The sequence below is a fragment of the Lepidochelys kempii genome, chromosome 8 (genome assembly GCF_965140285.1).
Source record: "Lepidochelys kempii isolate rLepKem1 chromosome 8, rLepKem1.hap1, whole genome shotgun sequence".
NCBI classification, from domain to species: Eukaryota; Metazoa; Chordata; order Testudines; family Cheloniidae; genus Lepidochelys; species Lepidochelys kempii.
Window position 1 is genome coordinate 106993669 of NC_136387.1, and position 13737 is coordinate 107007405.

The following is a 13737-nucleotide window of genomic DNA, read 5'->3' on the forward strand; positions in this document are numbered from 1 at the left end:
AGTTGGTTGAGTTCAGGATCCTGACGCAGGGAAGAAAGGTAAGCAGCACGATACAGACCCTGGACTTCAGGAAAGCAGACTTCGACTCCCTCAGGGAACGGATGGGTAGGATCCCCTGGGGGACTAACATGAAGGGGAAAGGAGTCCAGGAGAGCTGGCTGTATTTCAAGGAATCCCTGTTGAGGTTACAGGGACAAACCATCCCGATGTGTCGAAAGAATAGTAAATATGGCAGGCGACCAAATGGCTAGGCAGCAGCAGCAAATGGCTGTACCAGCAGCAAATGGCTAGGCTAGGCAGCAGTTCTGCGGAAAAGGACCTAGGGGTGACAGTGGACGAGAAGCTGGATATAAGTCAGCAGTGTGCCCTCGTTGCCAAGAAGGCCAATGGCATTTTGGGATGTATAAGTAGGGGCATAGCGAGCAGATCGAGGGACGTGATCGTTCCCCTCTAGTCGACACTGGTGAGGCCTCATCTGGAGTACTGTGTCCAGTTTTGGGCCCCACACTACAAGAAGGATGTGGATAAATTGGAGAGAGTCCAGCGAAGGGCAACAAAAATGATTAGGGCTCTGGAACACATGACTTATGAGGAGAGGCTGAGGGAACTGGGATTGTTTAGTCTGCAGAAGAGAAGAATGAGGGGGGATTTGATAGCTGCTTTCAACTACCTGAGAGGTGGTTCCAGAGAGGATGGTTCTAGACTATTCTCAGTGGTGGAAGAGGACAGGACAAGGAGTAATGGTCTCAAGTTGCAGTGGGGGAGGTTTAGGTTGGATATTAGGAAAAACTTTTTCACTAGGAGGGTGGTGAAACACTGGAATGCATTACCTAGGGAGGTGGTAGAATCTCCTTCCTTAGAAGTTTTTAAGGTCAGGCTTGACAAAGCCCTGGCTGGGATGATTTAATTGGGGATTGGTCCTGCTTTGAGCAGGGAGTTGGACTAGATGACCTCCTGAGGTCCCTTCCAACCCTGATATTCTATGATTCTATGATCTTCGTTTCCATCAGCTCTATCAGGTGGCACTTCATGCAGACTAAATTGTTTTCAGGTACCCCCTCCAAGATCATGTACATGCCACAGCTTCTACATCCAGTCATCTTCAATGTGTCTTCCACTGCTTGGGTCACTCCCACTGCTGCCTCTGTGTCTGTCATTGCCTTACCACCTAAGTCCTGTCAGTCTGGGAAACACAAACCACACTAAACCACCCACCCACAGCAAAACAAGCCCCCAACGAGCATGAAAACACTACCAGACCACCCCATACTCCCTTCTTTAGCTTGTCTGTTCCTCTGCCTGGCTCTTAGTCTTCCCCCCAGACTCACCTTTCAAACTCCCCCGTTTACAGCTCTGTTTGCTGGCTCCTGTGCCGCTGCAGCTGTCTGTGCTGCTGCCTGGCTGGGTGGCTGCCTTGATAGGATGCCTACTCAGAGAAGCCCCGCCCCCTAATCAGGGCTCAGCTTCTCTCCCAGCACACGGCCCCGACAAGCCTCTGTAAATACCAATACAAATACACATACTTTCTCCTCCAACAGAATACCTTTCAATCCACTGTGTGTGCGCATAACAAAAGAATGGCCAGACTGGGTCAGACCAAAGGTCCATTCAGCCCAGTATCCTGTCTGCCAACAGTGGCCAATGCCAGGTGCCCCAGAGGGAGTGAACCGAACAGGTAATAATCAAGCGATCTCTCTCCTGCCATCCATCTCCACCCTCTGACAAACAGAGGCTAGGGACACCATTCCTTACCCATCCTGGCTAATAGCCATTAATGGACCTATCGTCCATTGATTTATCCAGTTCTCTTTTAAACCCTGTTATAGCCCTAGCCTTCACAACCTCCTCAGGCAAGAAGTTCCACAGGTTGACTGTGCACTGTGTGAAGAAGAACTTCCTTTGATTTTTTTTAAACCTGCTGCCCACTAATTTCATTTGGTGGCCTCTAGCTCTTATATTATGGGAACAAGTAAATAACTTTTCCTTATTCACTTCCTCCACACCAGGCATGATTTTATAGACCTATCATATCCCCCCTTAGTCTCCTCTTTTCCAAGCTGAAAAGTCCTAGCCTCTTTAATCTCTCGTCATATGGGACCCGTTCCAAACCCCTAATCATTTTAGTTGCCCTTCTCTGAACCTTTTCTAATGCCAATATATCTTTTTTGAGATGAGGAGACCACATCTGTATGCAGTATTCAAGATGTGGGCATACCATGGATTTATATAAGGGCAGTAAGATATTCTCCGTCTTATTCTCTATCCCCTTTTCTAATGATTCCCAACATCCTGTTTTGCTTTTTTGACTGCCACTGCACTGCGTGGATGTCTTCAGATTACTATTTACAATGACTTCAAGATCTTTCTCCTGATTAGCTGTAGCTAAACTAGCCCCCATCATATTGTGTGTATAGTTGAGGTTATTTTTTCATTTATCCACATTAAATTTCATTTGCCATTTTGTTGCCTAATCACTTAGTTTTGTGATATCTTTTTGAAGTTCTTAACTATCTTGGGCAGTTTGGTATCATCTGCAAACTTTGCCACCTCACTGTTTACTCCTTTCTCCAAATAATCTATGAATAAATTGAATAGGATTGGTCCTAGGACTGTCCGTTGGGGAACACTACTAGTTACCCCTCTCCATTCCCTACCCTTTGTTCCCTGTCTTTTAACCAGTTCTCAATCCATGAAAGGATCTTCCCTCTTATCCCATGACAACTTCATTTACGTAAGAGCCTTTGGTGAGGGATTTTGTCAAAGGCTTTCTGGAAATCTAAGTACACTATGTCCACTGGATCTCCCTTACTAATCTATTAGAGTTCTTTGAAGGGGTCCACATGTTTGCTGACCCCTTCAAAGAACTCTAATAGATTAGTAAGACATGATTTCCCTTTACAGAAACCATGTTGACATTTGCCCAACAATTTAGGTTCTTCTATGTGTCTGACAATTTTATTCTTTACTATTGTTTCAACTAATTTGCCCGGATGTTAGACTTACCGGTCTGTAATTGCCGGGATCACCTCTAGAGCCCTTCTTAAATATTGGCGTTACATTAGCTATCTTCCAGTCACTGGGTACAGAAGCTGATTTAAAGGACAGGTTACAAACCACAGTTAATAGTTCTGCAATTAGGGTGTCTGGAATTATAGATTTCATTTCCCTCAACTACCCACATAATCCTGTTACAGGTTCCTTAATTAGCAAAGTGGAGGAAAACTCACTTGTGTGCTTAAATTTTACATCTACTACTCTCACCAGTAGGAGGCAGCACAAAAATACCATTTCAAGACTTCAACAGATGTCATCCCCAAGGTGTTAATTAGTTAATCTTGCAGTATAGACTACATTAAGCACTCTATACCAACGTGCTGGTTAAATTAAAAGAAAACTTGAAGTAACTGGGGGATTGAAGGGTTTAGGACATTAGTTTCCTCGAAGTGAAAAACTCCGTATACTATTGCCAGTCTAATCAGAGTAACAGTGACCAAAAATCATTATCCAAAGACTGTGTGGTAACCTGTATGAAAGGAATTGATAGTTAAAATATGGATGGAAGAGCGTACACAATACCAAAAGCCACCATCACAACTGGTACCCTTCCTGAGAGTGTCAGCAGATGGGATTAAGACTGAGTAGAATATAAAATTGAACTTTCCATTCTTTCCTATAGATGGGCCCTGTATATGGGACTGAAACACATAGGCAAGGCAATATGGGAAAGTTCACAAAACAGCTTCCTAGGGAAGGAAAATAGACTAGTGTCCTGCGTGGTGAAAATGAGAAAGACTAGAGGAAGAAGATGGTTGATTTCCGAAGTCTAAGGCCTGGTCTACACTACGAGTTTAGGTCAAATTTAGCAGCGTTACCTCGATTTAACCCTGCATGCGTCCACACGACAAAGCCCTTTTTTTCGACCTAAAGGGCTCTTAAAATCGATTTCTTTACTCCACCCCCAACGAGGGGATTAGCACTGAAATCAACCTTGCCGGGTCGAATTTGGGGTACTGTGAACACAATTTGACGGTATTGGCCTCTGGGAACTATCCCAGAGTGCTCAGTTGTGACCACTCTGGACAGCGCTCTCAACTCAGATGCACTGGCCAGGTAGACAGGAAAAGGCCCGCGAACTTTTGAATCCCATTTCCTGTTTGGTCAGCATGGCGAGCTCACCTGCACAGGTCACCATGCAGATCCCATCAGCACAGGAAACCATGTAGTCCCAGAATTGCCAAAGAGCTCCAGCATGGACCGAACTGGAGGTACAGGATCTGATCGCTGTAAGGGGAGACGAATCCGTGCTGGCAGAACTCCATTCGAAAAAAAAAAATGCCAAAACATTTGAAAAAAATCTCCAGTGGCATGAAGGACAGAGGCTATAACAGGGACCCGCAGCAGTGCTGCGTGAAAATTAAGGAGCTCAGGCAAAGCCTACCAAAAAAACAGAGGCAAACAGCCGCTCTGGTTCAGAGCCCCAGACATGCTGTTTCTATGATGAGCTGCACGCCATTCTAGGGGGTGCAGCCACCACTACCCCAACCCTGTGCTTTGACTCCGTCCAAGGAGTGGGAAGCAACATGGAAGCAGGTTTTGGGGGCGAGGAAGATGATGAGGAGGAGGAGGTTGTAGATAGCTCACAGCAAGGAAGTGGAGAAACCGGTTTCCCCAACAGCCAGGATCTGTTTATCACCCTGGACCTGGAGCCAGTAATCCCCGAACCCACCCAAGGCGGGCTCCCGGACCCTGAAGGCAGAGAAGGGACCTCTGGTGAGTATATCTTTGTAAATATTATACCTGGTTTAAAAGCAAGCGTGTTTAATGATTAATTTGCCCTGGCATTCGCGGCCAGTACAGCTACTGGAAAAGTCTGTTAACGTGTCTGGGGATGGAGCGGAAATCCTCCAGGGACATCTCCATAAAGCTCTCCTGGATGTACTCCCAAAGCCTTTGCAAAAGGTTTCTGGGGAGGGAAGCCTTATTCCATCCTCTATGGTAGGACACTTTACCACACCAGGCCAGTAGCACGTAGTCAGGAATCATTGCAGAACAAAGCATTGCAGCGAATGGTCCCGGTGTTTGCTGGCATTCAAACAACATCTGTTCTTTATCTCTCTGTGTTACCCGCAGGAGAGTGATATCATTCATGGTCACCTGGTTGAAATAGGGTGGTTTTAATAAGCAGACATTTAGAGGTGCCCGTTCCTGCTAGGCTGTTTGCCTGTGGCTGAACAGAAATCTTCCCCGCTGTTAGCCATGCTGTGGTGGGATGGGGTGAAGCCATCATCCCAGAGAATTTGGGGGGGTGTTAGTTGGGTTTCTGCTGCACATTAACGCGGAAACCGCAGCCCTCCTTTTAAATTGCCAACCCATTTTTAATGGCCAACCCAACGGCTGCTTCGTATGGGAAATGAGGGCGCTGCTGTTTGAAACCATTCCCACATGTTATAAAGGTTAAAGAAGCCAAAAGACTGTGGCTTACCATGGCTGCCTGCAAGCCGAATTCTGTTGCCTGGCCCTGCATGAGTGATCTCTCACACCAAACCGGCATACCCTCAATAAGAGGCAAAATACGACCTTGTAATGAAAGCACATGTGCTGTGTAACGTAAACAGCAAGGTTTACCGTGAAAGAGTGTACCCATTGTTCTATAAAATGTGTCTTTTTAACTACCACTGTCCCTTTTTTTTTTTCCCTCCACCAGCTGCATATATTTCTCCTTCCCAGAGACTAGCGAAGATTAGAAGGCAAAAAAAAGGCACTCGCGATGAAATGTTCTCTGACCTCATGCTGTCTTCCCACACTGACAGAGCACAGCAAAATACGTGGAGGCAGACAATCTCAGAGTGCAGGAAAACACGATACGACCGCAAGGAGAAGTGGCGGGCTGAAGATGGTAGGTGGCGTCAGCTTGCTGAAAGAAGGCAGGAGTCAACGCTCAGGCTGCTGGAGGATCAAACTCATATGCTCCAGAGTGTGGTTGAGCTATAGGAAAGGCAGCAGGACCACAGACGCCACTACAGCACCTGTGTAACCAACCACCCTCCTCCCCAAGTTCCATAGCCTCCTCACCCAGGCGCCCAAGAACACAATGCGGGGGCCTCCGGCCACCCAGCCACTCCACCCCAGAGGATTGCCCAAGCAACAGAAGGCTGGCATTCAATAAGTTTTAAAGTGATGTGTGGCCTTGTCCTTCCCTCCTCCACCACCCCTCCCGGTGCTTCCCTCCTCCACCACCCCGCCCAGGCTACCTTGGCAGTTATCCCCCTATTTGTGTGATGAATTAATAAAGAATGCATGAATGTGAAGCAACAATGACTTTATTGCCTCTGCAAGCAGTGATCGAAAGGGGGGGGAAGGGGAGGGGAGGGTGCTTCGTTTACAGGAAAGTAGAGTGAACCCAGGGGAGGGGTTTCCATCAAGGAGAAACAAAGAGAACTTTCACAGCATAGCCTGGCCAGTCATGAAACTGGTTTTCAAAGCTTCTCTGATGCACACCGTGCCCTCCTGTACTCTTCTAACCGCCCTGGCGTCTGGCTGCGTGTAATCAGCGGCCAGGCGATTTGCCTCAACCTCCCACCCCGCCATAAACATCTCCCCTTTACCCTCACAGATATTGTGGAGTGCACAGTAAGCAGTAATAACAATGGGAATATTGGTTTCGCTAACCCTAAACTGCGCCAGCGCGCTTTTAAACGTCCAAATGCACATTCTACCACCATTCTGCACTTGCTCAGCCTATAGTTGAACAGCTCCTGACTACTGTCCAGGGTGCCTGTGTATGGCTTCATGAACCATGGCATAGAGTTCCTGAAGATGTGAGCATCATGTACCTTTCCCAGACATCCCACGTTGATGTTGGTGAAACGTCCCTTGTGATCCACCAGTGCTTGCGGTTTATGTACTCGCTGCCTTGGTGCTCCAGTGCCAAGATAGGGATATGGGTTCTGTCAATCGCTCCACCACAGTTAGGGAATCCAATTGCAGCAAAGCCATCCACTATGACCTGCACATTTCCCAGAGTCACTACCCTTGATAGCAACAGCTCAGTGATAGTGTTGGCTACTTGCATCACAACAGCCCCCACGGTAGATCTGCCCACTCCAAATTGATTCCCGACTGACCGGTAACTGTCTGGTGTTGCAAGCTTCCACAGAGCTATCGCCACTCACTTCTCAACTGTGAGGGCTGCTCTCATCTTGGTAATCTTGGGCTTTAGGGCACGGGAAAGCAAGTCACAAAGTTCCATGAAAGTGCCCTTACGCATGTGAAAGTTTCGCAACCACCGGGAATCGTCCCAGACCTGCAACACTATGCAGTCCCACCAGTCTGTGCTTGTTTCCCGGGCCCAGAATCAGCGTTCCAGGCCATGAACCTGCCCCATTCGCACCATGATGTGCACATTGCAGCGGCCCGTAATTTGTGAGAAGTCTGTGTCCATATCCTCATCACTCTTGTCACTGCGCTGCAGTCATCTCCTCGCCTGGTTTCACTTTTGTTGCAGGTTATGATTCTGCATATCCTGCTGGATAATGCGCGCAGTGTTTACAGTGCTCATAATTGCCGCAGTGATCTGAGCGGGCTCCATGTTCCCAGTGCTATGGCGTCTTCGCTGAAAAAAGGCGCGAAATGATTGTCTGCCATTGCTCTGACGGAGGGAGGCGTGACTGACGACATGGCTTACAGGGAATTAAAAATCAACAAAGGGGGTGGCTTTGCATCAAGGAGAAACAGAATGGCCCCCTCAAGGACAGAACTCAAAACCCTGGGTTTAGCAGGCCGTTGATTTCAGGGAGGGAGGGAGGGGTGAGAAAATGAATACAAATGAACACAAAACAAATCTGGTCTATTTCTTGTTTTGATCCACTTCATCTATCTTTATAAATCTTAGGCTGGTAGCAGACGGTGCAGTATGACTGCTAGCCATCGTCATCTCCTGGCTGCTCACCAGAAGACGGTGCAGTACAACTGCCGGCAGGACTAAATCTCCATGAGATGAAACTTAAAAAGGGAAATGACCTGGCTGAGTCACTCCCATGTCTGCCCAGGCACCCCGACTGACCTCACCGAGGTCGGCTAAAAGAGCACCCAGGAGTACAACGACGATGGCTACCAATCATAATGCACCGTCTGCTGCCAAAAGGCAATGAGCTGCTGCTGTGTAGCAATGCAGTACCTCATCTGCCAGCACCCAGCAGACATACGGTGACAGTGAGCTGAGCGGGCTCCATGCTTGCTGTGGTATGGCGTCTGCACGGGTAACCCAGGAAAAAAGGCGCAAAACGATTGTCTGCCGTTGCTTTCATGGAGGGAGGGAGGGAAGGGGGGGGCCTGGCAATATGTACCCAGAACCACCCGTGACAATGTTTTTGCCCCATCAGACATTGGGATTTCAACCCAGAATTCAAATGGGCAGTGAAGACTTCAGGAACTGTGGGATAGCTACCCACAGTGCAATGCTCTGGAAGTCAACGGCAGCCTCGGTACTGTGGACGCACTCTGCCGACTAAATGCACTTAGAGCATTTGTGTGCGGACACACACAATCGACTGTATAAAAATGCTTTCTAAGAAACCGACTTCTAAAAATTCGACCTAATTTCGCAGTGTACACATACCCTAACTCTCAGCAATGACAATTAAAGATTTACTCAGTTGCAGTGGACAGATTCAAAAAACCTGTAGCCCATTCAAGGAAGGATGGAAGTACAACTCCCCAATGTGGACCAGTTATATTAGTATAAAAATGCTGTTTCCAAAAGAGCCTGTACCTTTACAGGAAGGCAAATAAAGTACACGGGCACAACCCCCTAGTGTGAAATCTGTTACCCCAGTATAACTATTTCAATTTAAAAAAATGCCATACCGATAACCAAAGTAGTTAAACCAATACAAAAACTATGTTTAAACCAGGCCTAAGCAAAAAGAGGAATGGGGATCTTTAAGTATATCTGAAAACTACCAGCCACAGGCCGATACAAATGATAAAACCCCACAAGTGGGCTCCTAAGGCATCCTAGTAGAAATCCCACCACTCCTCCAAGCAGCTAGGGGAGGGACAGCGGACTTCTCACTCATGTGGCATTTCTCGATCTTGTCTTTCATATCTACTTCTAAATGGTGCCTGGTTCTTTTTTTTTTTTTCCCCCTCAAGCCTTGTTCTAAACTATCTGTTTCAAACACAGCAAAAGTTCACACCAAGGAAGTCTTCCACTAACATCCCCTCAGCCTAAATTTAATAGCAGGCTTGAGAAATGCTGGAGAAATTCTACAAAACCCCAGTGAAAGGTCCCAAGAATGCTTTGTTGTATAACTAGAGGGACACGCTTAGCATAAGTAGTTAGAGAACTGGCGTCAAAACAGGAATAAAACCTCCTCCAAGCGCACACCCTAGTAGTCATCTATCACCCCACACTGGAACCCATATGGGGTATCATCAAACAACTATAACCCATGCTGAATGGGGACCCTATCCTGAAATAAATCTTTCCTGAATCCCCTCTTCTGGCCTTCAAACAACCCCCTAACCTCATCAACAGAAGAAAGTTCTCCACAGACCAGGGCACAACATCTCAAAGCGGCACCAGACCCTACCAGAACAACAGATGCAAAACATGCAGACATCTCCACTGCTTCAATGATCAACATACTCCCCAACACGCCTTTCGAGAGCCACAGATCTTACGCATGCCTATCACAACATGTGGTTATCACATCCAGTGTACTAAGTGCCCCAAGAACAACTATGGGGGTGAAACAGCACAATCACTATGCTCTCAAATGAACTTTCACAGGAAAAGAATAAAAGACAAACACCATATATCTCCTTATCTGATCTATCAGTCCTCATCCTCAAAGGACACCTGCACAATGCTTTCAAAAGACAAGTCTGGGAGTTTAAATTCGTACTTGCTGAACACTAACAATCATGGTCTTAATAAAGACACTGGATTTATGACCTATTACAACAATCTGTAACCCACTCTCCCCGTTTGTCCTGTGAGTACAGGGGAGTTAACAGGCCACTTCACTTTGAGTGGTCCCTTTAAATATGTACTTACTACTTACACTAAACTATCTGTTCAGTCTTGTATTTAGCTGTGACACTCTTAGACCTTGGTCTTCATTAAAGAATGGAATATTCACACCCCTGAGCGACGTAAATAATATGGACCTAAGCGCCGCTTTAGAGCTTCTCCCGCCAACATAGCTACCGCCCACCATGGGAGCAGGAGTTAAGCTGACGGGAGAGCTCTCTCCCGTCAGCTTAGAGCGTCTCCACCACAAGCACTACAGAGGCGCAGCTGTGCTGCTGTAAGTGCTGTAGTGTAGATGTAGCCCTAGTGCCTTTCCCAGACCTCAAGATGAGCTCTATGTACCTCAAAAGCTTGTTTCTCACCAACAGCAGTTGATCCAATAAAAAATATTACCTCACCCACCTTGTGTCTCTAATATCCTGGGGACCGACACAGCTACAACACTGCTGCATAGAACAATGGAAGTTACTGTAGAACTGACAGAATTCCATACCTTGCCTCCCATATGTGTGTGCATTTGCAACCAGAGGGTTTGTGTTCTGTAATATCATATAAAGGTCATCCTCGAGGAAGACTTCCTGAAGATGCCTACTTTGCTTTTGAGTAGCGTTCATCACTGCAGGTTCGTTTTCTACCCACCCTGCCGCCTCTGTGCAGAGCAAAACCCTCAGTATCCACTCTGAGATAGCGCGTAAGGCACATTTGGGCGTCTCTAAAGGAAACAGCACTCTACCGCAAAACCATGAGTAACATTCATAGCACAGGAGCAGTTCAGCATGCATTATATTGTTCTATCACTACCTGCCAGCAGAACAGAAGTACATTGAAGAAAATTTTACCCTTCTACTTGCAGGCAATGTAATATTAAGTAGTGCTACACGTAATGCAGCTATCTAAGGGGAAAGCAGCTCAGAATACTGTTACTCCTTATGTACACTTCTGAATGAGATTAAGCAAAGAGTTGCATACTGCTTAGTTCAGTCTTTTGACCATCTGATACTACATGAAAGAGAAAGAAGGCAGTGAGCTTTACAGTTGCTAGCACCGTGACAGGTTTAGCAGTGCCACTCCACAATGACCATCAGAATCCCCAGATCACTTTGAAATGTTAAGATTAAAATTAAGGGGATGATTAAATAAACTTCTCATTTCTGCAGCTCAGGAAGCCCTAGTCACAATTAGTTTGCCAAAGAAGATGCCTACAGATAGACCTCTGGAGGGAAAATAAGAACAGCAGCTACCCCAAGCCTCTTCTACATCACTTGAACCACTACAGGATAGCACCTTCTTCACCAAGAGGATTGAAGACAAGGGAAAAGGGGGAGGTAGCCACATTACTGCAAGGTCATGCTCCAGGCAATGGCCAAGGATGATACTGTGATCTGTGTCTTCAACCACTAAGTAGAGTGACCCTTCCATTCTCCTCATAGGTTCCCGCATCAGACGAAATTTAGGCTACAGTTTATAAGGTGTACCCAGGCCCTTCAGGTGATAGCTAGCGACAGCATTTGTGTGGGGGGAGGCTGGAGGACAGACATGGCTGGGAAAGATTCTCAATAATGGATTTATTAAAGGAGCATTCTTAACACACAGCTACCAAAAGAATAGTTATTTAGAGACTGCACTGATGTACTTCATTAATCATCATTCTAGTGATAGGCAAAAGTCTGGTGTTATTGATGGCAATCTTTGGTACCATTTACCACAGGTCAACTGAGATGGCCTAGGCAATCTCTAGAGAGTGGAAGGAATTCTTCTTCAACAACTCTCTTCCCAGCTTTCCAACAGGGTTAAGAGGGCAGTGCTGGCAATTACAGATGCCAACAGATTGCAGGGGTCTGCAGTCCATCTGTATTCCGGTAACCAGTCAGCTCTATGCCTTTTGGCCAGAGTCATGGGGTGCAATTGTTTCCTCCTGGAGACTAGCTGCAACAGGGATATGGGGAGATACATTCTGGAGAAGACAAAGGCGATGCTGGTTCCTGTTGCTCCTGCAGTAGCCAACTGCGGCTCAAGCCCCCATGCACACGCAGCCATGCTTAGCAGGAGCCCACTATGAGTGGCCAAAGCGACCAAGCTCAGCCACATTAGGTCTGAAGAGCTCAGAAACATTTAGACTGGAACTGAACAGTTCAGGACTGAAGCAGGAAACGTCATTCAGCCCTGGAGGCTGCCTAGCCTCTCCAGTCAAGGTCCTAGTCAATGGCAGATGAGGGAGCAGACACCGCAGACCCACCCCCCAGAAAGGTTCCTGCAATTTGAGTCAGGAACACAGACATTCAGACACAACAAGAAGCGGAAAGAGACTGGAGGCTGCCAAGCCGAGCCCACCCCAGCTCCCCAGGCCCGAGCGGGCAGTCACTGTGCGGGGCAGCACCCAGCCCCCTTTCCCTGGGGCAGCCCACATGGCCCCAGGCCCTGGCTCCCAAGGGGGCACAATGCCGGTGCCCACCCCGCTCTAGCCCCGCGCCGAAGCAGACCCCGGGGCCTCTGCCGCCGGGGCGGGGAGCCCCGGATCTGACAGGGGCCGGCCCGGACGGGGGAGGGTGCTAAGGGCCGGGCCAGGGCTGGCTGGGGAGGGGAGGGCCGGGCCGGGGGGAGCCAAACGGGCCAGGCGCAGGGGCTGTGAACGCTGCTGGCGGGGTAGACACAGGCGGGGGGGGGGGGCGGGCCGCTGGGGGGGGCGGGCCGGGGGCCGCTGGGGGGGGGGGAGGGGGGAGCTGACGGGGGGCCGAGTCGGGGGGGCGCTGAGGGGGAATTAGGGGGGCGCTGAGGGGGGGGCGGGCCGCGGGGGGGCGGGACGGAAGGGGGGCGCTGGGGGGGAGGGGGCGCTCGGGGGGAGCTGACGGGGGGCCGAGCCGGGGAGGGGGGGCCGAGCCGGGGAGGGGGAGCTGACGGGGGGACGGGGGGACGGGGGGGCGGGCCGGGGAGGGGGAGCTGAGGGGAATGGGGGGGCGCTTGAGGGGGGGGGGCGGGCCGCGGGGGGGCGGGACGGAAGGGGGGCGCTGGGGGGGGAGCTGGACGGGGGGCCGAGCCGGGGAGGGGAGCTGACGGGGGGCCGAGCCGGGGAGGGGGAGCTGACGGGGGGGGCGGGCCGGGAGGGGGAGGCTGAGGGGGAATGGGGGGGCGCTGAGGGGGGGGCGGGGCCGGAGGGGGGCGCTGAGGGGGGGGCCGGAGGGGGGCGCTGAGGGGGGGCCCGGCTCCCCACACGCCGCCGGCGCTGTCTGACCCCGCCCGCCGCCCCCGGCCCGGCTTGCGGCCCCGCTCACCGGCGCGGCGCGCGGCCCCGGCGACCCCTCCGGCGGCCCCCGCCAGGCCGGGGAAGCGGCGGCGGCGGCAGGAGGCGCCCCCGGCCGGCCGGGGGCTCCAGGCACCACGACCGCCAATCGCGTAGCGGGGCGGGCGGCCCCAGCCAATCCCAGGGCGCGGATGGACACGGCGCTGCCCAATCCAACGGAGCGGGGGTCTTCGCGCTGCCCAATCAGAGGGGAGCCCGGCCAGGGGACCCTCAGGGGGCGGCTGGAAAGAGAGCTGGTCCCGCCTCACGCCCCGCGGCGGGACCGGGACTCGGACTCGGACTCGGGGCCAGGGAACAGAGCCCCCCACCCCCAGCACGGCCCCCCCCACCCCCAGCACAGCGCCCCCCATTACTGCACAGCGCCCCCACCCCCAGCACGGCCCCCCCCATTACTGCACAGCGC

General features: G+C 50.3%; 1 protein-coding gene across 3 annotated transcripts in view; it reads right to left on the minus strand.

Annotated features, from left to right (window-relative positions):
* Positions 1–13358, minus strand: part of ST3GAL3 (ST3 beta-galactoside alpha-2,3-sialyltransferase 3) — a 358610-nt gene extending 345252 nt beyond the window's left edge. For all 3 annotated transcript variants that reach the window (XM_078854144.1, XM_078854143.1, XM_078854145.1), the window contains exon 1: positions 13306–13358. The gene's annotated coding sequence lies outside the window, so the exon portion shown is untranslated. The remainder of the gene's footprint in view (positions 1–13305) is intronic.
* Between the last annotated feature and the right edge of the window lie 379 nt (positions 13359–13737).